This window comes from Hemibagrus wyckioides, linkage group LG10 (assembly GCF_019097595.1).
Source record: "Hemibagrus wyckioides isolate EC202008001 linkage group LG10, SWU_Hwy_1.0, whole genome shotgun sequence".
NCBI classification, from domain to species: domain Eukaryota; kingdom Metazoa; phylum Chordata; class Actinopteri; order Siluriformes; family Bagridae; genus Hemibagrus; species Hemibagrus wyckioides.
Window position 1 is genome coordinate 19,057,501 of NC_080719.1, and position 24,291 is coordinate 19,081,791.

The 24,291-nt window shown below is 39.4% G+C and overlaps 1 protein-coding gene and 1 long non-coding RNA gene across 3 annotated transcripts in view; one reads left to right on the forward strand and one right to left on the reverse strand.

The window, feature by feature from the left end:
- jupa (junction plakoglobin a) overlaps positions 1 to 7,398 on the reverse strand; it is a 22,297-nt gene extending 14,899 nt beyond the window's left edge. Inside the window, exon 1 of the mRNA XM_058401658.1 lies at positions 7,241 to 7,398. The gene's annotated coding sequence lies outside the window, so the exon portion shown is untranslated. The remainder of the gene's footprint in view (positions 1 to 7,240) is intronic.
- A 4,826-nt stretch (positions 7,399 to 12,224) lies between these two features.
- Positions 12,225 to 23,701, forward strand: LOC131360524 (uncharacterized). 2 transcript variants are annotated; one of them, XR_009205889.1, is made up of 3 exons: positions 12,225 to 12,340; positions 15,754 to 15,896; positions 23,549 to 23,701. It is a non-coding gene; the product is annotated as an uncharacterized LOC131360524 (long non-coding RNA). The 2 variants fall into 2 exon arrangements; XR_009205888.1 differs by having other exon boundaries at positions 12,274 to 12,340; positions 15,669 to 15,896.
- Positions 23,702 to 24,291: the final 590 nt, after the last annotated feature.

Sequence of the window (24,291 nt, forward strand, 5' to 3'; positions counted from 1 at the left end):
CTTTTACAATGTGCCTCTTTAAAAAAAAAAAAAAAAAAAAGTGCTTCTCTACTACAGGAGACTGAGATGTCACTGAATGTGCAGAAGCTAACGGCATCATGGACGCTGAAAGTGCTAAAAAAAACAAAAAAAAAAAGAAGAAAGACTGAAATTCTAAAAGATTTGTGTGTTTACCTTCTGATCCTGCTTTCACATGTTCTCTATTCAAGATCGATTTGTCTTTTGAGTTGGCATGGAGTCAGCCTGAAGCGGCTGCTCAGAAGAAACACCAACATTCATTCTCTATTTATCAGTCAAATTGTGTGCCAAAGCTTTCTTAGGCAAAACCAAACTAAAATCTGCATGTTTCAGTAGATCTGATTTCTTCGAGAATCTGTGATTAATGCCGATTTAATCACCTGTGATTTACAAGTGCCACAAAATTATTTTATATGGTCAAATGTATATGGACACCTGACCATACGTATGCCCAAGCTGTTGCCAAGCACAGAATGTATTTCTGTGATCTACAATTATACTTTTCCTTCACAGGAACTCAAACTCAACTCATGACAATGCCCCGGTGCACAAAGCACAGAACTCCAGGAAGAAAAGCTGGAATGGAAGATCTTGTGCTCAGAGCCGTGACTCAACGTGCTCAAGCCAATTGAACATCTTTGGGAAGAACTGGAACACCGAATGAACCCCAGACCTCTTTACTCTTACATCAGAGCCTGATCTCACTAATGCTCTTGTAGCTGAATGAACACTAATCCCCACAGCCACGCCCAACATCTTGTGGAAAGACAATCTAGGAAATCTAGGCACTATTATACAGGTAAAACAGGACCATACCTGGAATGTGATGGTCAACTAACACACCTGTGAATGCTCAGGTGTCCACATACTTTTGACCATTGTGTAAATAAAATGCAACAATTGCAGAATTTTTTCCCTTTTCTTAACTGAATAAGGCAGCCTGAAAAATGTGTGTGCAAAAATAAGTTAGTAAAGGTATTAAAACCAGACATCAATCTGTATATTAAACAAAACTGCAGTAACTTTTATAGTGACACTCTATATACGTAACTTTCCATCTGCATGAGCTCCACGTTTCTTGTTTAATGCAAAGATTTTGAAATAATTCGGAGAACTAAGGTCACAGACGGCAAATCTATAAACGGCACTTTGGTGCTTAGCTTAAAGAATTCTGATTTCCTCATCTGACCCTCCCGCTCTTTCATTCTAGTTGCTCAGTCATCATATCTTCTTCATTAATCAGTTCACAACAGTAAACAGTTTCAGTTTAAACCAAACAAAACATCCAAGTTTTGTATCACGATAAGCGCAAATCGACGAAAAGTACAAGCTTTTGGATTACAGCCACGCATGCCAAATCTATTTTCAGGTCTGGAAGCAGGCTGTGCTGAAACTGAATAAATATGCTGGGTTTTACAGTACAGTGTTGATATATATGACTCAAACAGATAAGACATGGTTGTGGAGTTTGGACTTCAGTCTATGAGTGAGTTAATGAATAACTCTGAGTCACTGTGCTTTCACAGGGTCATGTTTTGTGTCTGGTTGCTTTTACATTTCTGGCATTTGGCAGACGCCCTTATCCAGAGCGACGTACATTTCATCTCGTTTTATACAACTGAGCGGTTAAGAGCCCTCAACTGCTCAGGGGCCCTGCAGCAGCAGCAGCAGCTTGATGGACCTGGGATTCGAACCAAGTCTGTGACCTATTGAACCAGTGTTAATGTATTCATCGATAGAGATTGTACTTTGCTCTGGATAAGGGCGTCTGCCAAATGCCAGTAATGTAAATGCAAATGTACGTCTTAATGCTTACTACATTCTGCCACAAAACCTCCTGCCCCCAGTGTGGGGTTGTGGATTAGCCACAGACAAAGTATGAGATCAGGCCACAACGTAACATGGTACAGTCATACCAGGCCCTGGCCAAGCACAGCACTTCAGCCCTGTAATCCTGGTGTGACATTCCTCACCCTGAGCATTCGCTCACACGCTCGCCCCCTTTCACTCTCTCTCCACGCCCCCTCTCTCTATTTGTCCCTCATTGGCACTGTCTGTCTCTCTCTCTCGTTATCAGCCGTAAAAATCTCTCTCTCAGACTTGCTCGCTCACAGCCACACCCATAGGGGGGAAAAGAGAAATGAGGCAAGTAGATCAGATGGTTGACAGAGCTGCGATTTTAATAAACACTTGTTGTTTCTGTGAGGCTCCTCCTTTGCCCCAGGGTTGACGAGAGCCATCGCATTTAGGTGTGGCTTGGGTGTGTTTGCTTGATAGCATGGTGTGAGGTTTGAGCCACCAGTTCCACTGGAGCAATAGATATAAAGTTGACTTTTAGCCTTTTGATCATTTGGGGGGAAAAAAAATCATTTCATGTTCTGTCCTTTATCCCACAAATGGCTTGGTTTTATTTGCTAAATTATTACAAAACATGGACCATTTGATTAGTTGTGTTTGTTTGTGGTAAATACAGACACAAAAATTCTTTCTTCTGTTATATTCTGGGAGCTCAAATGCACACACACACACACACACACACACACACACAGCACTGTGGAGTTAATGGCTCTGGAAGCAGACAAAGCCGCCAGCTGACTCCATACTGTTAAGAGCCTGTGGACAGAGAGAGCTCCCCAGACACAGGATAGTTTCCGCTGAAAACAGAGCGATATGCGAGTGAGCAGGTGGCCAGTTTGAGACTGGTGAACTTAACCTCAGGCAAAACACTTAGATTTCTGCGATGCATCTCTATCAGCCGGCTCAGTCCTTTCCACTGGTATTACAGCAGTCTAGTAGAGCTGTAACTGTAGAGCTTTTAAACACCTCTAATAAAAACACTTTTGGGAATGTCCCAATGGGAACGTGTGATATCTGCTATAGTGTTGATGATGAGGATTATTATGATGATGATGATGCTTAATCCTCTCTCTCTCCATCCTTTCAAAGCATCTTTAGAGACACGAGTAAAACATCCCATATGTTATGATAAATACACTTGCCTTTCTTCAGGTTCTGAAATAATGCCAACACAAATGATAGGACAGAGACTGGTTATATCGGCCCTGCTTTTTCCCCCCAGAGGGAAGTGAAATAAATCATGAAGCTTTATAAGACAGTCAGTAGGCAACGCGGCCTGGTGGCAAGTGATCCTCCTCAGGAATGTCAGAAGTATCTATCATTATGGTCGTACACTGACACCCACTTTCTGCATGCTTTGACAAGCTGCATCATTCTTTCCTATACAGGACGATTATTTGAATGGAAAAAAGGAAACCCTCAGAAGCATTAAAAAAAACCAAAAATACACACACAAAACAAGGCAGTGGATCTGTAAGGGCATGTAGCAGCGTCGTTGTAACTCGATTGGTGCAAACTAGTTGTACTAGTCAGAGACTAGAAAGGTGTTTAAGAAATTGACAAATCTATGAACAATACTGGTGTATAAAAAATCTTTCGTGAGGATGCACGATTCTCTAACACCTCTGTGCTGCAAAATCAGATGGGCAGTTTTAAACTGGAAGTTGCATTTTTCATGCAGAGTACATGAAAGAATAAAAAATGTTATTTTCCTGCATTCCTGAGAGAGAGACAGAGAGAGAGTGAGGGGAAGAGAGAAAGAGACAGACAGAGAGAGAAACAGAAAGAAGTAAGGTGAGAGGGCAAGAAGAGTGCCTTGACGGACAGCGGAGTGAATCAGAGCCTGTTCTGGATGATGGATTCACTTCACAGAAGCATGAAAAGAGAGAGATGTGAGAACAAGGCCAAGTTCAGTTTACCAAGACCAGGCCTGTGCAGATTATATCCACCAAACTCCTACCGAGTGCTGCCCACAACACAGGAAAACAACAGCAGGCCCTATTTAGCTCTAGATATTGCAGATTTCTATGAAAATATCACCCAGGTTTTCTAAAAATCTGAAGGCGGCCTTCTGGGAAAATGGCACGGTATAAGAAATGTAAACTCGAGCAGGATGGAGTGTTTTCAGTTCTTTGTTTACTATTTCATCTCTCGTTTCAAAAAATGTCATTTTAAATGGCAGAGTTAAAGGTTCTCAGTCTTTTATTAAGCCTGTTATTCTGGCATATTTTGGGACAGAGACTGGGATAGGTACGCATCACAGGTGAGGCAAAGTGACAGCTGGTGAATATTTCATTGGCTTGAGGGGAACGACGGGAAACTGTGCAGCCGGAGCTGCTGAGACAATGAAAAGTATAACAACCTCACGGCTCTGTAAAATAAAAAAAGCGAAGGAAAATGTCTCATATGTTTCAAAAGTTTAAAAAAAGGAATATAAAAGGTGATTAAGAATAAAAGACACATGATGTAGAGCTCTACTTTTTAAGGTTTTTGATTATTCCCAGAAGAAGAAGAAAACCAAGCAATGCAAAGCAATCCAGAGATACACCCTCCAGGATGCGATCAAGTTGGAGTCCCATCTGTGCTCTTTCTGTCTGGTCCCTGAGGATTTCATTGACTTTGTTCTCATTAGGGAGGAAGCATGGCACGGCCTGTCGGATGTGCGTATTGATGTGCAGTAGACATGAGTGCTTAGCACTGTCCTCTCGGTACAAGGACATGTTCATCAACACTGAAAGGGTAAAAACCTGTCAGCTCACTCGTTCGATCTGGTCATGTTACTCCATAAAAATTTTAATTTGTGCATTCCAAAGAGACGTACATCCGTCTCATCCGACCCGAGGATGCTGGGATAAATGATAGACGGCTTTCTTAAGAATGCTTCATGGCAGGACACGAGTCTCCGGCGTGCAAACGGTCACAGAATAGCATTATTTGTTTCCCCACCCTCGTCTGCTTCCTGGATGACACACACACGCCTAACCACTTTTCCATCACTGGCTAAATGAGATGAACCGTACGGAGGACACAATTGTACAGCGCTTGCTTTGTGAAACGTCTCCCTTTATCAACAAAGTGCTTCTAAATGAGTCCAAAATGTACCTTTATTAAATTATTGATCATAAGTCAAAAAACAAAACATTTTTAAAAGCTTGGGCAACTCACCTGCTTATTAAAAAAACTTAAATAACAGAAATAGAGAACAGGATATCATAAAACAGCACAAACCATACGTAAAAATGGAATAACTATCAAGCTAAAAATGTTCTTAATTAAAAGAACGCATAGTGTTCAAGTTGGAAAAAAAAGAAGTGGATTTGACTTAGCCAGCACATTCCCTTGTAATGAGAAACATTATATCAAATGTCTAATCATCAGGCATCAGACCATCAGTACAGACATGTGATTCACCGTTTTTCTTACGATTAACATCAATGCAAAAGACATGCAATTCCCACATACTGTACACAAAAACATCTGTGAGGTCACAGTATGCACAAGCCAGATTGCTATCTAAACAATAATACAGATCTGTAATCCCTGTTTTCCCTTCTCTGGATCTACCAACAGTATTACTCTTTCTTTCTTTCTTTGTTTCCTAATGTAGGGCAGAGTCAGGGATTTAACTTGGCTTGGGGTTTTAAGAGACAATTCTATATCTGTGAGTCCAGATACAGTAAATCTCAGCTTAAAATGTACAGCTAGACAGCATGTGTGTCCTGACTGCACTGCTAAACACCGTGGCACAAAAGCAGAGACTCCCAGGTCCTGCCCACACACACACACACACACCATTTCTGGTGTTTTAGTGTGCAGGACTAATTTAACCGAGAGCAGGAATTTTTCTGGCAAATTATACTCTCTCAGGGAAAAACAGGCAGGGTGGACGTTAAGGAGAATGACTGCCTCTGAGGGTGTTTTATTAATAAAAACACTTCACCAGCCACTCGGCTAAATGGAAAGTGCGCTGGATGTGAATACAATATCGACGTTACCTCGTGAGAAGTTAATGGCAAAAGGGTGTTACTGCTGCACGATGACAGGTGTTCGGTCTTGCACAATTAATTACTGCGTGAATTAAACAAACAACAAAAAAAAAAGCTCCACCCTGGTACTTTCACAATACACACACACACACCATCTAAGGACCATTGAGATAAGTGACACAGAGAAATAATTATATGCATGCACCTTAATATAATACTAAACTTAAAGCCTTAAAACCACACAAAAAGGAAACATTTAATAAAACCATTTGTGTTTGTTAAACAAAAGCTGCAACAAAGCTAAAGGTCAAAACTGACATGCATACCTATTATTGTGGAGTCTTTTGGTCAACATCAAGATATAAACAAACAAACAAACAAGCAAGCAAGCAAAAACAAGGAAGCAAGCACACACCTTTCACAAATATAAAATAAATAAATGAGAAAAGGTTTAAAATTGGGATAAAATTGCCGGGAGTGATGTTTAGCCTTCAATTCCTGGTCGAATTCAGAAACCTTAGTAGTTAAAAGGCAACCTTTCACACACGTAGTAACCCCCAGAATGCAATGCGCGCGCCCTTCCCTAGTAAAGGTGGTTCCCAAGGTGTGGTTTCGGAGCATTAACCTTTACTTCTAAGGAAGGGGAGAGAGAAAGAGAGAGAGAGAAAAAAACCCCAGCTCCTATTGTATCCAAAATACCCAATTTATGCAAACTTGACATGACTCATGGCACTGTCAAATAAATAAAGTTGCACTTTCCTGGACCATCACAAATATGCCACAGGTTTTAAGTTATAACACAAAACAGGATCCCAACTTCCGACATGAAAGGCTGACATTTAGACTAGACAATGCGTTATTGTTGTGCTTTTAGTTACTCATCAAAAGCACAAAAAAACAGTTGCTTCCTTTCTGATGAGCCTTAAATAACCAACAGCGCGAGACCTTAGATACGCGACGTATTCAACAACTAAATAGTATGAGGGTAATAAGTGTGTGTGTGTGTGTGTGTGTGTGTGTGTGTGAGAGAGAGTGAGAGAGAGAGAGAGAGAGACCACTGGAAGGAAAAAAGTTGGCAAAAAAAGGAAAAAAAAAAAATAAACACGAAACCCGACACACGGAAGTGGGAGCGAATTTCAGCCGCAGGTGTGTAAACCTCCACAGGAAGCCTAAATTAGGGCAAAACAAATCACGCAGCGAATAAAACCAGAAAATAAAACCACCCCGACAAACGGACTATTTCTTTAAAGGTAGTAGTTCACTTCAAGAGCGGAGAAAATTCCAACGTTGCCATATACATATACCCGGAGTAGCTAAAATAATCGGACAGAAATCTAAAAATTCACAGCCTTTGTTCACACTTTGGGGATTTAGCTTACCTCTCTGTAGATGTCTCGAAAAAACAAAAAAAAATCAGACTTCTACTCGAAACTTCCGCCGAAGGACCAGCTTGTGTCCAGCTCTTCCCCTGAATTCCGAGCAGACACGAAAGATACAGGCAGGGCTCGAGCCAAAGCTCCGCCCCCCGAGAGTGAAAGCGCTCGTGCCACACCCAACACCCCACAGCACTACACACACACACTTTTTCGATACAGGGCTAGAAAAAAATAATTAATGTATTTATAAACGATTGTCTATTGGGAAGCACAAGAGATTGCACGTAACTGAGTATTTCTTTAAACCCATCATGACAGTATCACATTTCACTTGCTTATTCGGCTACAGATAAACAGGTTTATTTGGTATGTGGACATGTCGCTACTCGCAGCCACACCTGTAATGGCGTCATATGTTATCAGTCTCACATTCATGAGTCACCGGGAAGCTAGACATACGGGTAATGTTTGCTACCTGTACAACAAAAAACAATGTTCTGTTTTAGTTACTACCTTCTAGTTTCACCTGCGTTGTAGCTACATGTACACTGTATTGCCAAAGGTTTTGGGACACCCTTCCGAATCATTGAGCAGCATACTAAGACATTTTGGACAATTTCATGCTCCCAACTTTGTGGGAACAGTTTGGGGATGACCCCTTCCTGTTCCAACATGACTGCTCACCAGTGCACAATGCAAGGTCCATAAAGACAAGTGAGTGCGTTTGATAGAACACCTTTGAATTAGAGCGGAGACCGCGAGCCAGGCCTTCTTGTCCAACATCAGTCCCTGACCTCACATATGCGCTTCTAGTGGAATGGTCAAAAATTCCCATAAACACACTCCTAAACCTTGTGGAAAGCCTTCCCAGAAGAGTTGAAGCTGTTATGGTGGCAAAGAGTGGGCCAACTCCATATTACATTCATGTGTATGTAAAGGAAGACGTCCCAGTTTTGGCCTGGCTCGCAGTTTCCACTCTAATTCGTCCCAAAGGTGTTCTAACAGGTTGAGGTCAGGGCTTTGTGCAAGCTAGTCAAGTTCCTCCACACCAAACTCGCTCATCCATGTCTTTATGGACCTTGCTTTGTGCACTGGTGTACAGTCATGTTGGAACAGGAAGGGTTCGGAGCATGAAATTGTCCAAATTGTCTTGGTATGTTGAAGCATTAAGAGTTCCTTTCACTGGAACTAAGGGGTCAAGCCCAACCCCTGAATTTAATGATTTGGAGGGGTGTCCCAGAACTTTTGGCAATATAGTGTATATCTACAGTGGACATAAAGTCTACCCCTCCCCCCGATTTTTAATGTCATGTAGCAGCCAAAGAAATTAAAATGAAAAATATAGAAACATTTTAGGGGGAAAAAAAGAAAGACTTAAACAACATTGGTTATATTATTGTGCACTCCTAACTAATACTGTCTTAAAGCACCTTTTGCTTAAGTACAAAACAGTACTTGGTCTTTTTTGGTAAATATCTATGTATATGTTATAACATGTTTATCTGGAAATCTTATCTTTTTTTTCAGTACAATGACTGAAAGTGAAACTAGGTTTTTATTTTAGAATCAAGATCTGCCTCTCTTTTAAGGCTGACAAGGGGCTTGTTGCTGCCAATTTTATATCTGTGCCGGACTACGGTGAAGTGATATATACGCATGTAACTTTATATGCTATAGACACTGTTTACCATGGAGCACTGAGGTTCATAACAAATTCTAAAGCCTTCACTCATCATTGTGTGTTGTATGCTTGTGTTGGATGGTCTGCCTCGTCCACCCGCAGACTCAATGGCATATCCTCATTTTTTAAATCTATTCTGGGTATGCTTCCTTCATAAGACTTACATTTGTAGAAAACATGCAGGTAGATGCACCTTCGGAAGTCTCAGGGATTCTTTTTATTGTCTGTTCTATTGGTGAGCACTGAACTGGGGAAAAGGCATTAAATTTCACTGCTCCTGCTGCCTGGAATAATTTACAAAATGAGCTAAAACTCAAAGAGTTGATCTGATTGGATGCTTTTAAAGTGATTTTAAATGGCTTGGTGACAGAAGCATTGGTCTGTAAATGTTTTACCTGATTCAGTTATGTCCAAATATTGATCCTCTTTCCATTAATAATTTCATTATATTGTAATTTGATTTAATTTATATGTAGATCGTGTGAGTTTTTGTGCTAAAATAAAGTGTATTTGCAGCTATCTATGAATCCTTTTCATAACCAGAGCCTCAGTCCCAGCTCAGTCCCTCAGTCCCAGCTAAGAAGCAGCCCATCATGATCCTTCCACCACCATGCTTCATGGGTATGATGTAGTATTATCATGTGCTTGTAGTATTATGTTCTACCTAGGTGGTATCTAAGCCATGGATCTCCACATAAGCTTCCTCATGATATACACATCAAGACATTTTAAGCACTTGACCATGAGTTACTAAGGAGAAAAGAGATATGATTACTAAGGGTTTTTCAGTAAAAAACAAACAAACCAAAAAGCATGAGTACAGAAGCCCCAGTAATGTGTGTTATCAGATCTGAAGTCTGAAATGTTGCAGGTTTGAGTTCTATCAGCTACTTAATAGTGTAGCACTGAAATCTGAAATAAAATGTATTTTAGTATTGAATGCATAGTCAAACCTGTAAAATTGACATGCTGTGAGATACACAGCTAGTAATACGCAACATATTTGAACTATGCTCAACTAAACACTATAAGGGTCATGTTAAGCTTTCACGGTTGTCTGAAGGAGCCAAAATAGCACACCATGTGCTGCAGCTGGGTCTTTTTCAGCATCTGTGAGGCTACATTTAGCTGCACAGACACTTCATGGCCTGACATCCTATTCAACAGGAAACAGCATACAGAACCCCAATTGTTCTCTAAAGTGGACTTTGTTTATTCTACTTAATGACATTGACAGAGGAATTTGGTCACACATTTATGTTAAATAAAAGAAAAAGAAAAATGAAAGCATATATTATTGTTAAACATTTTCATGAAACAAAGCAGGAATTACTCGGTTATTCTGTCTGATCACTTTATCCTTGGATGAAATTTTCCCATGCTGATGTTATGGCTCCCCTGCAGAATGCTGATGATTAAAGGCTCACTGATTGTTTTGATCTATATGAAAATGATGCAGATTATATGCTATGGCCTTAATAGATAACAGATGTAAGCCCAAGTGAATGTTTTTTGGTCTGACATCACACTCCAACACCACCCCCATCACCATCATCATCATCATCACCACATTACCAAAGTGAATATTTTGAGGAATATTTTAAGTGAATTTTTTAAGGAAAGAATCTCTCTGCTACATTTTTGGAGGCTTTTACAATCTAGGTCTTTTGAAGCTGTTCTGGTGGCACCTTAATGCTGGCTTATCCTTATATTTGTCATCCATCTTTATGAAAAAAAAATAAGCCAAATTTGTATAGCTGCCTATCAGTAGAAATGCATTCTCTCCCTTCAGCGTTCACTGAGTGATTATTCTCACTTCAAATTAAAACACAGGCATATTTTAGTATACAGTCGAATGTTTTTTTGTCGAGAAACTTTAAAAAAATTATTCAAATAATTAAAAAATGATAGAGAAGTGAGTAGAAATTAACATATACACCAATCAACCATAATATTTGGAACACTGAAAGGGAAAGTGAATAACACTGATTATCTCCTCATCATGACACCTGTTAGTGGGTGGGATATATTAGGGAGCAAGTGAACATTTTGTCCTCAAAGTTGATGTGTTAGAAGCAGGAAAAATGGACAAGCGTAAGGATTTGAGTGAGTTTGACCAGAGCCAAATTGTGATGGCTAGGCGACTGGATCAGAGCATCTCCAAAACTGCAGCTCTTGTGGGGTGTTCCCAGTCTGCAGTGGTCAGTATCTATCAAAAGTGGTCCAAGGAAGGAACAGTGGTGAACCGGTGACAGGGTCATGGGCGGCCAAGGCTCATTGATGCACGTGAGGAGTGAAGGCTGGCCTGTGTGGTCAGATCCAACAGACGAGCTACTGTTGCTCAAATTTCTGAAAAGGTTAATGCAGGTTCTGATAGAAAGGTGTCAGAATACACAGCATGTCGTAGTTTGTTGCGTATGGGGCTGCATAGCCACAGACCAGTCAGGGTGCCCATGCTAACCCCTGTGTACCGCCAAAAGTGCCAACAATGGGCACATGAGCATTAGAACTGGACCACAGAGCAATAGAAGGAGGTGGCATGGTCTGATGAATCACGTTTTCTTTTACATCACGTGGATGGCCGAGTGCATGTGTGGTGCTTTCCTGGGGAACACATGACACCAGGATGCACTATGGGAAAAAGGCAAGCCAACTGCGGTAGTGTCATGCTTTGGGCAATGTTCTACTGGGAAACCTTGGGTTCTGCCATCCATGTGGATGTTACTTTGACACGTACCAAAGCATTGTTGCAGGCCAAGTACACCCTTTCATTTTAACGGTATTCCCTGGTGGCTGTGGCCTCTTTCAGCAGGATAATGCGCCGTGCCACAAAGCAAAAATGGTTCAGGAATGGTCTGATGAACACAGCAATGAATTTAAGTTGTTGCCTTCAAATTCCCCAGATCTCAGTCCAACTGAGCATCTGTTGGGATGTGCTGAACAAACAAGTCCGATCCATGGAGGCGCCATCTCGCAACTTTGAGGACTTGACTTGAGGATCTGCTGCTAACGTCCTGGTGCCAGATACCACAGTACACCTTCAGGGATCTAGTGGGGTCCATGCCTCGACGGGTCAGGGCTGTTTAAAGGGGGGACCAACACAGTATTAAGCAGGTGTTCATAATGTAATGGCTGATCGGTGTAAATCAGGACGTGTGTCATGTCTCAGTGAGAGGACGCCCTCTGTTGGATCACATGGCTCATAGTTCAAAGTTAAGGCTTAAACTAGCATACTACCGTACTAAATAGTATTGTTTTGAATAGTACCTCACCTCTGGATGGACACACCACTTAGTATGGAAGTATACAAGGAAGAAGCCCAACCATTTGACAGCATGAGGCGCTGTGGAAAAAGTTCCCTCAGGCGAAACATTTCAGACAGAAGGGGAAGCGTCGGGTGACACCACAAAACGGGGTTAAAAGTAAGTATCTACTGATTTAAATGATACTCTAAAAGAAGTAACATTTAATAGTTGTTTACATTTGTGTAAAGAAAGCGAGCTGCTTCTGGGTTTCGGCTGTCGGGTTGGATCAGGGGGGTGGGACGGCGTCTTTTTTTGGTGGCTTTTTTCCTAAAAGAACTGCTATACACATCAAATGATCACAGCCTAATAAGCAAAAAATAACTACATCTTGTGTTCAGGACTATTACAATTACAATAAAAAAAGAAAGAAAGAAAAAGATAAGCACTTTATTTGTTGTTTCCTTGTTGGCTCCACCACATCCTTCCGTTTTACACTGGAGTCATTAGGAGTCGGCTTCTTCATTGTTGTCATTGTTTTTGCTGTTGAAAAGCTATATATATATATATATATATATATATATATATATATATATATATATAAAATAACTATATTTAGTTGCACTGTATCAGTAGCAGAAATGAAATAATTCAGAGGAGATAATGGTAAACTGTATCTTTTCATGTGTAACCTCAAGGGTGTGTTTTAAGTGCATACAGTATATATAAGATGGGATGTAGTGTAACTTAACCAATTTACCCCAAAATAAACTACTTTATTTAAAGCTAAAAGGTTAAACTGTAGTCTGTAAGGTTTAATTCTGTACCTTTAATCCGAAGATGCATACTAAATGTGCAAAACAAATTAAGTGACAAGGATATGTCTAGTTAGTAGTTTCTTTATTTCTGAGAATGTAGATGCATGAGTGATGAATGTACCTGTTTTTATTAATAGATAGTGTCCAGGAAAAAATATTAAATTATTTGAAAATGGCCCATGGGTGAATCACACAAAAAGGACAAAATAACCAAGATAGTCTTTTTTTCCCCCCAAAAAACAGATAGCCAGGAACTAGAAGTTTAAAATTTGTGTCTGAATAGTGAAAAAACAGAGAGAGAGAGATTTATACACTGATCAGGCATAACATTATGAACAGTGAGAGGTGAAGTGAATAACACTGATGATCTCCTCATCATGTCACCTGTTAGTGGGTGGGATATATTAGGCAGGAAGTGAACATTTTGTCCTCAGAGTTGATGTGTTAGAAGCAGGAACATGGACAAGTATAAGGATTTGAGCGAGTTTGACAAGTGATGGCTAGACGACTTGATCAGGACATCTCCAAAACAGGGAAACGGTATTCCCTGATGGCTGTGGCCTCTTTCAGCAGGACAGTGAGCTCAACAATGAGTTTGAGGTGTTTTCTCCAAATTCCCCATATCTCAATTCAATCGAGCATCTGTGGGAAGTGCTGAACAATCAAGTCCGATCTATGGAGGCCCCACCTTACAACTTACAGAACTTTTGCTGAAAGATTTGCTGCTAACATCTTGGTGCCAGATACCACAGCACACCTTCAGGCATCTAGTGGAGTACATGCCTCGGTGGGTTAGGGCTATTTTGGCAGCAAAAGGGGAAAAAAACAATATTAGGCAGGTGGTCATAAAGTTATGGCTGAATCGGTGTAATTAATATTAATATTAATATTAATAATAAATTAATATTGCAATTGCAATTAATAATAATAACAGTTGCAATTAATAATAATAACAGTAATCTGTACATTATTGTATTGGTTGAACTTATTTGCCACCGCACATGCCTTTTGCTTGACTGACATTGCACTTGACCATCTTTCATTGTGGTTTCAGTATCACTCCTGGATCTCTGATTTCTGTCAGTTCTGCTGAAATAGCTGGATTTACTCAGTGTTAGGGTGAGCAACTCAACAATCTTTGAGAGCCTCAGACTTTGATAGAGTCATACAAAAATGCCCAGTGGTTGGTTTCTGCTAGAGCTGTATCAGGCACATCCCACTGAACAGAGACCCCCAGGCCTAGGAGCCACTGGAGAGATAGGACTGACAGCTTAGGGATATCTGGGAATTCTTCAGGAGGAGCTGGAGGACTTCTCTATCTTCAGCCTGTTGCTATCACAACCCCAGAAGAAAGCAGAAGAAAAATGAATGAATGAATTTACTTGCAAAAACATTCAGCTGCTTTCTTATTATTATTAGCTTCACCTTAGCTGATTTCCCCTCAGAAAGGATCCATTTTTATATACAATGTTGCAGTGAACCTCAGAGAACCACAGGCCCTTAAACAGTTTGTGAGTTTACTATGTGTTATTATTGACGTCCAAACTTAACTCTTCTTTCCAGAGGCCAGAAAATAAAATTGATTAGCATTGAATTTCTTTGTCACGAAGACACGTAGCACTTCAAGAGCTTGTAATTTTTTTTTACTTACTTCTTGTAAGTATTTCTGTTTTCCCCTTAGCCTACTAGGGGCTAAATATTCATAGAAAAGTCACCACTAGCGGCTAAATATACATAGAAAAGTTTTTTTGCACACAAATGCTTATATCTTCAAAGTAAACGGTGATATCAAACCCGTTCCTGCACTCTGAGATGCCCCAAGTGCTGAGTTATGGTGTTATCTTCAACCAATAAAATTCTATGTAAGGTTATCCAAGAGACGTAAAAACATCTCAAGGTGAAAGTCAACAGTTCAGAGTATGACCGAAAAACAGTTCACGGCATCCTGCTTTTCAAAATGTTGTAAGAAAGCTTTGAGTAGACATGGTCAGCGCCGCCAGTCGGCCATGTTTAGTGACAAAAATAGTAGACTAGTGAAACCAAGAAGTCTGGCTTGTGTGACTCTTTGGTCTAGTAATCTACAGTGATACTCTGAATGGTTGCTGAATATAATGGGATGGATGAGATCTGCTTGTTTTTAAAAAAGTCATGCTGCCTGTATCGTGATTTTATTTGATTTTAATATGATTTGCTCTGTGGTTGGTCTTTGCACGTGTAAATCGAGTCTCTGCTTACCAATGCAAAGCACATTCACCTGTCTTTTGCATGCGTGTCTTTGTTGTTAGCTAAAATCTCTTAAGGAAAAGACTGAAAGGAGCCCATGTGTATTTTGGTTGATTAGTTAAAATTGTCAAGGAACACACTTGCCCCACAGACTTACAGTCAACGATCTGCTATGTTTAAGGATTTACATGCAGAATTTCTGATTATTTGGAGCTGAATGAAGGCTGACTGAATAAAGGGAGTGATTTCGGAGTGGAGGAAATCCGAGGCAGCAGCTGCACTTGCTGACTCACACTCCCGTCTTCTTCTATATCCCTCTCCATTTGCTTCAGTTTTCAGGTTTATTCATATCCGTCTGCCTCGCCTTGCTCTCTCGGCTTTGCTTTTCCATTCACTGCTCGTCTCTCTCCACCTCTTACACGTCCCGTTCCCTCCCCCACTTTATATGCTCCACCCATTTCTCCCAGTTGCTGTGATCTCTGTCTGTTTCTCCTACTCCTCCTCCTATCCTCCTCCTCCTCCTCCTCCCCTCCACTCTCTTTCACTAAACAGGAGGTGCTTTCACTGAAAGGGACATGAGTAACAGAATGTAGCACAGCGAAAGTACCAAGGACACCGGACCTGAAGAAGCTTTCGAACGTGACTTCCAGGCTATCCTTTAGCCCTTTAGTCCCAGGGATCACGCAGCAACTTCAGTAAGTAAACCTCGAGTAGATTTACACTTTCTCTGTAGTCTAATACACCAACAGGATGTGTGTAGCAGTTTGTTCATTTGTTTATTGTAGAGCAAAGATCTGCTTTATTATCGAACGATTACTTCATACAGGTGATGTGGAATTGACTTCCATATATTTTTTTTTTTGTAGTCTACACCCAGTTCTTCGTACGTTATTTCATCAGGATACGTAGACTGCTTGAATTAGCTTCATGCAAAATGTCATCAGGACAGGTGGTGCATTCATGAGCTCCCAAGTTGGCACAATGCAAACATTAAAAGCGGCGTGACACAAAATCGTCTCATTGAAGTGGGAAATAATAAAGGCTGACTTCATGACATGGGGTCAATCACCTTGTTAGGTAAATATAATATCGAAAGAAGTCGTGCTATGAGTGTTGAATTGATTGTTTGGGTTAAAGTGCCTCTGCCTATGTACATGGGGTAGGAGTAAATGCTGAAAAATGCTATATCAGCGTTTATACTGTCTGGAGTGCAGAAGAAATAGCAACTCAGAATTCCATCGGAGTAAATGCTACCTCTGAATAGAAGCTCGCATATTTTATAGCATTTTATAATACATTCATAGGCATATAGATGCTTAATCATTCTACTCTATAAAGATATTATATTGAGCCTCTACGTTGATTCCGTTTTTTTATATCCGTCAGTATATCCACCACGTGACAAATTACAATTGAATTAGCATTCTTCCTATTCTGTTATCTGATGATGATAAACAGCTAGTAGGATTTGAAAACAGTGTTTTTTTTCTCTTAAATTTGCGATGCATTTTGTCAATTTGCTTAAAATTTCTAGGAACTGGTGAAATTTCAAGCACAGGATTCTTCTTTTAAACTCCTAACAGTGAAGACACATGTGAAGACTTCCTATGAGAGCTGTACCCATGTTCGATGCACATTAACACGACTTAGCCCAAGTCTCAAGACAGTCTATTCAATTTAATTCAGTCCGATTCATTTGCATAGCGCTTTTAACAATGGGCATTGTCTCAAAGCAGCTTTACAGTATATAGTTTAGTTACTGTTTATCCCTGATGAGCAAGCCTGAGGCGACGGTGGTGAGGAAAAACTTCCTGAGGTGATATGAGGAAGAAACCTTGAGAGGAACTAGGCTCAGAAGGGAACACATCCTCATTTGGGTGACACTGGACAGTAAATAATGTAAATGTAAATAATGTCCTTTCTACAACTGTTTATAATCACATGCAATTGTGCAGCAGAGAGCTCCTTATCTCAAAATCATGAAATCCTGGAGGAGCTGGTCAGTGTGTGATGGGATGTTTTGATCTTATAGTATACTCATAGATTATGTATAAGCTGTATAGTAGGTTTGTTTCATGGTCCTGCTCAAAGAGTCCATGATGAAATGCATCTCATCCAAAACAGTGGAAAACCATCACCACTATGTTCCTACTCTACACTACACTGAACGAGTACGGCTTGACTGGTTTGCTTCAGACCATCCTATTACTTTTTAAGGTACTACAGCCTTTTTATAATTAAGATCTTCTAAAAAGTCCTTATAAATAAATAAATAAATAAATAAATAAATAAATAAATAAGTAAATAAGTAAATAAAAAAAAAAAAAAGCAGCCCAATAAGACAAGAAAAGTCTTTCAGTTTTTCAGTCAGAGAGAAGTGTGTTTTCTTCCTGGAAGCTTTATACCTGCTATTAAAATATGACTTTTCCAGCTACCTTGTTACTGTTTCTCAGTAACTTTATTTCTCTGTCATTTGAGCTGTAGTGACAGGTGGAATGGAAAACTGGAACATTTATGGGAGAGGCACCGCAGGTTAATGTGTAACCTCCGCTCCGAGGCTGTTCCATAGAGCATGTGTTTGATTTGGAGACGCTGATGTGATGATGTCATGTCCTGGGATTGTCAGGGCACCCGGCTGTGTGCTTAGAAGTCAACAATGTGTCGGTTATGGAAGAAAAAGTAGCACTCGTATAAAAAGACTTCTTTTATGTAAACCTTTTCGGTGTCCTGTACAGAATATTTGAGTCAGAGCGGACCTGCACGCGGGGTTTCATCGTTAGCTAGCCACAAAAGAGTGAGGCACGATAAGTCAAGCCAATTTTTAAGTGCTGTTATAATCTGTTAGTCTCTTTAATGGTAACAGTCTGAGCCGATTAAAAGACAAACACAAATGTTGGGATGTAAGAGTCTTTCCCAGAACAGCGATTTGTTTTCCTTTTTTACGCAAATAGGATAAAGGTATAATGCAATCATGCAATGTGTCTCCAAATGAATTGCATTTAAATCCACAAATCCTCGTTTAGTTAAGAATACAAGCTGCCCATTGTTCACTGCTGCCCCATATGTGTCCTTTAATCCAGTCCAAGCTAGTTGGGTAAACACGAGGATTAAGCAATTTAAAAATGAAAGCTGTACACAAAACTAGGGATTGTCTGCTTTTGGAGATCGAACAAATGTATTCTGATTATTAATGCATCTCATGCTTTTTGGTATTTGTATAATAGATAAGACTTAAACATCACAAATCTCTGCGCTTAACTTGTCACCCAAATAAAGATGAGGTTTCCTTTTGAGTGTCTGGTTCCTCTCAAGGTTTCTTCCTCTTACCATCTCAGGGAGTTTTTCCTCGCCACAGTCGCCTCAGGCTTGCTCATTAGTGATAAATACAAATAAATTTAAATATAAGTCTAATATTAATCTTCAAGTTTTTGTACTATTTCTTATGTTCTGTAAAGATGCTTTGAGACAATGTCTATTTGTAAATTTCCCATTGGGATGAATAAAGTGTCTGTCTGTCTGTCTATCTATCTATCTATCTATCTATCTATCTGTCTGTCTGTCTGTCTGTCTGTCTGTCTATCTATCTATCTCTCTGTCTGTCTGTCTGTCTGTCTGTCTGTCTGTCTATCTATCTATCTCTCTCTCTCTCTGTCTGTCTATCTATCTATCTATCTATCTATCTATCTATCTATCTATCTATCTATCTATCTATCTATCTATCTATCTCTCTGTCTGTCTGTCTGTCTGTCTGTCTGTCTGTCTATCTATCTATCTATCTCTCTCTTTCTGTCTGTCTGTCTATCTATCTATCTGTCTGTCTGTCTGTCTGTCTGTCTGTCTGTCTGTCTGTCTGTCTGTCTATCTCTCTCTCTCTGTCTGTCTGTCTATCTCTCTCTCTCTGTCTGTCTGTCTGTCTATCTCTCTCTCTCTGTCTGTCTATCTATCTATCTATCTATCTATCTGTCTGTCTGTCTGTCTGTCTGTCTGTCTGTCTGTCTATCTCTCTCTCTGTCTATCTATCTATCTATCTATCTATCTATCTATCTATCTATCTATCTATCTATCTATCTATCTATCTATCTCTCTGTCTGTCTGTCTGTCTGTCTATCTATCTATCTATCTATCTATCTATCTATCTATCTATCTATCTATCTATCTATCTATCTATCTATCTATCTCTCTGTCTGTCTGTCTGTCTGTCTGTCTGTCTGTCTGTCTATCTATCTATCTCTCTCTCTGTCTGTCTGTCTGTCTGTCTATCTATCTATTGTTAAAAGCGCTATACAAATACAACTGAATTGAGTTTTAGTCACTGAGTGAGAGGTTATAGGATCATGAGACTTCTTGAGAGTGAACATTACATCTGTTAGTCTTTGTGGGAAATGATCTGGTATGAAAAGCCCTTCTTTTCAGACATTGTTTAAGTGGAAACAGTGAAAGCCTTTAATGAGATCAAAACCAGTTAGAATGATTTTGGGAGAATAATCCTAATCCCTCGAAGTAGGATGATTTGCTTCCATTTTGTTAGTGTGTATGTGTGTGTTTAGGCTCTTTGTTCAATTATTTGTCCTTGTAAGCCTTTGCCACAGAGTGTATGCAGGAGTGCACTGTTTATTGCCAATGCCACTGAAGTGATACGTGATAAGTGATAGGTGGAGGCTTATCTCTAAACCCTAACACAACGAATGAAGACCCAACAAGACGGATCCGTTTGTTTGATATGTTTTATATGTTTCTTTAACACGAACGAACCAAAAGTTGTGCTTGTGAATACGGTTAGTTTTCCACTATTAGTTAAAGCCGATTTGGTAACGGTTGTAAAATAGACTTCAATTTACGATAACTCCTTATCTAAATAGCACCACACCTTTACAGCCTTGTACAAGATGCCAAGAACCCATAGACAGACAGGAGGAAAAGCCAGTTCCTAACTGGAAAATATAACATTACCTATGACCTTCCTTATTCTAGCATATTACTTTCCAGATGGAGGAAGAGAGCTGGATGTCAGGCTAGTAGGCACTTGTCTGAAATACTGTATTTATTTATAAACTGATACAAAAGACAGTACACTGATTGCGTGTTTCATGCCGTCATTGTTTAAGAGCCTGGAACAATGAAGCTCTTTAATGTTGCTAATCGCTTGTATATTGGTAATTATCAAATGTTCTCTAGGTCAATTACACCGATGATGAAAGCTGACCTAGATACGGGAACAAAAGCTGTGGAATTATGGAAGAGAGAGAGACAGAGAGAGCAAAAAGAGAACAAGTGCACTAAATCTGTAGACCTAGGAGACCTACAGAAGAACTGTACCTTTATCAGTTGTGTGTAAGAGCCCATGAGACAAGGGATTTTCAGGTTTAGTTCTGTACTTTCTTGTATATGAAGAAATGTGCTGCTGTATTATTTTGACATTTATCCTCTCCAGTTCATCCTGTTTTTCAGTACAGTCTAATCCAGAGCTCTCCAAACATTTTTTCCTCTGAGAGCTACTTGGATAAAATTAAGGTGGCCAAGAGCTGCTCATGTTATATTATTAGTAAAATTTATTTACAGAGCTAATTGCCATAAATAAAAGTATATAAGCTATTTTTGTGTGAAAATCAGTTATTATTTTCACATTGATTCAGTTATTTATTAGAAAATATCTTACTTAAAAGCCCCCTGGCACATACCCTGATGGCCTCAGCAAACAAACAAACAAAAAAAAGGGAACATTTCTGATACTGAAGGTTTAATTCATTTGAAAACAGAGACCTGAAATTGTATTGGACTTTATGTGATTAAATAATAGTATTTTTATGGCATTCATATGCATGTGCAATGGGAAATATTAAAGAGTACTGTACTAAGAAAGCGCACTCGCCCTGCATCTTCACGCAGCAGGATAGATTCATTCACTGTTTTTACTTTGTCAAAATCGCGGCTTTATTCCTAACACTTTCGAATCGGAAAGGGGCGGCGGTTTATTGAGTCAATTTGATGTTATCAATTTGTACATATTCTATGAGCTACTCAGAAAGTGGGAGTGATGTGTTGGAGACCCCTGGTCTAATCACTCTTGAGCATAAAGCGTTTATTGCTGTTTGGTTTTGGTGGTGCTAAGCTTAGAAATGAACAAATACGGCAGCTTAGAAAAAGAGCTAGGACTTCTGAAGGCACTTTTTATTCCACTAGTGCACTTTATAAGAGCACCATTATGCAAATTCCACACAACGCGTCAGTGATTTTGAAAAAGCCCTCTCAGTGTTAATTCACTGGCAGAGTGTCATGTGATCGGGGTCAAGGTAGATCCTGTGATAATACCAGGAACACTGGGCACAAGGTGAGAGAATTCACTTCAGACAGGATGCCAGTCTGTAGCAGGGGACTGCCGACACACACAAACACCCATATGGATACTTTAGCGTAGGCGTGTTGGAGGAAACCTGCAAAACCCTGATAAAAAATAATCGTCAAAACATCCTCATCAACATGAAAATGGGAAAGAGGATGAGCGTGAAATAGCTGGGGATTTTTCTAGGCTGCACACATGAAAAAAGTCATGAGGAAGTAAAACTGTTTTGTCTTCCTTACATTACACATCTCTGATGAGAATAAGGACAATAAAGACTACTTTTACACATGTGCACAATTTCGTACCATTTTGTAACATTATACTTTTTCCCCCTCTTGTTTGAATGCTCTTGTTCATAGTAGCCTCTGTTTCTGTGACCATAAATCCAGTTCAGAGTCCTCTGGTCTCCTAGGTGATGACTCGGAGCTCATATGCCTTCCCACCAGATATACTTAAACATTCAGGTAGCCCCTTTTCCCCCCTCGCTGTACAACGAAAGCACTTTATTCACAGGTTTTGACAGCCTATTTTTTTTTTTTTATAATCCCAAGTACTTCTTTGTTCTGTTTCTTTCTTCTCTCTCACTCTTTCTCTCTGTTTACCCTTTCACCCCCCCTCCCTCCCCTCGTTCTCCCCAGCGTTTGAGCTATAGCTTATGTGACAGCACACACGTACGCAGCCTCTCGCTCCAGCGAGGTTGGCACTGAACACCTCTGAGTGGGTGCCGACTGGCCTTGAGATATCCTACACTTCAACTTTGCTCCTCATGTGACCGCAGTTACAGGGAGTTTATAGATTGCCAAAAATAAATCATAATTGCTTATAAGCAGTCGTCTGTCCGTAAATAACTTTGGAATTGACACCTATAATAGGTGACATGTTGTAATAGGCAAAATAAGTCATTTGTTTTTTGTTTTGTTTTTTTTAGCCCCACTGACATGATTATTTCTTACAAATGTCTATTTTACATTTTTTAATAAAATTCAAATTTTATTTATTTATTACATACACAATTATACAGTCAAAAATAGAATTTAAAAAAATAAAATATAATAGGGGAAAATGGAATACAATAAAATAGAAAAAAATAGTCAAAATATAGAAAAGAATACAGATTATAGATTAAAAATTATAGATTTTATAATTATAGATATTATAGATTATAGAAATTATAGATATACAGAAATTATAGATATACAGATTATAGATATACTGAATGAATCATCCGGTTTAAGGATGGACCAATTAGAACAGGGTTTTCTTTATTTTATTTTATTTTATTTTATTTTATTTTATTTTATTTTATTTCTTTATTTATTTTTTCTCAGGAAACACATTAGTAAATGTTCTGTATGAAGACAATCCATGTGGATGCTATTCAGGAGATTCCGCTATTCATAAGAAAATATTTATTTATCGCACAGTATGTGTGAGATCATTATTTTCACCACAGTGTACTCTTTTTAACATGGATTTCTCCTTACATTGACGTCTACATACGTTATTACTAATAGCGTCTTTTCCCCTTCCTTTTTCTTTCTTTCTGACAAATAAATAGTACCTTGAATTATAGAATAAAGTATTTACCCATGCTGAGGTAAAACGGCATGCAGTGCACCTTCGTCATTGTTTTGAACAGCAGTAACATCACGTGCAGTTACATGAATTATTAACATCGTGATGATTCAATATATGATCTGAAAACCTTCATAATTCATGCAGATACAGAGATGAATGCAGTGCATCCAGGGCCTGTTTTCTACAGCAGCTCCGTGAGGCCTATCCTGTTACAGATCAATGCCACAGGGAAGGCTGGCCTGCTTTTAGAGAAAGTGATATGGGCTTATACAAAAGCACTACTGTTGTGTGTATAAACAATTCATTTAAATTATTAACACTAATGTAGATAAGTTTAGAAAACCATATTAACGTGTAAAATGACTCAGACGAGCATTTACAGCACCATTTAGAGTTTGATGCCTCTTTTGTGTCTATTTTGTATTTAAGGTCAGATGAGGAGGACCTACACATCTAAATTCCTCTTTCTTTGGCATCTTTGATCCACTAGGAGGTGGCACCACCATTCGGGATCTGTTTAAGCAACCGTTCATCACACTGAACTCTGGTAACCTGTGCCAGCTTCCTTTCTCTCCAACCTGCATTCCCTCTTCTCCGCCTGTTCCCCTTCAGGCTCTGCTGGAGCCACAGGATTCCTTCACCCTGAACGGGAAGCAGGAGGAGGGATGTGGCCCCCTCACCCAGGACCTCCACCTCTCTCCTGGGAACCTGAGGCATGGCCCTCTCCAGGTTAAAGCACACAAAGACGTGTCCACCCTCACAGGTAGGAGTCTTGTACAGCTATTGATGCAGAAATTACTGCAGATATGTCCATAATATGGTTCCATGATAGAATGATATAAGCATATTACTATAAGTTAATTACTTAAAAATAATTTTAAAAAGTCTAAGTTATTGTTTACACTAATTCATTGTTAAAACTAACAGTGAATTAGTTTTCATTTTAAAATGGTAAAATTAATTGTGGCTTAATAATGTGAAGTTATATTTATTTTATATTGCATGCATGTTTTGCATTAAATAAATCAGTTATTAATTATTACTTAATTAATCTATATAGTCTATAATTCTTAAACCAAGCCTAAAAGCCAAATACCTAAATGCAGTATCAAGTGAAATTCATTTCCATTCTATTTGTCTGTTGCGCACACAGATGTGTGTTCAGGTGTGGA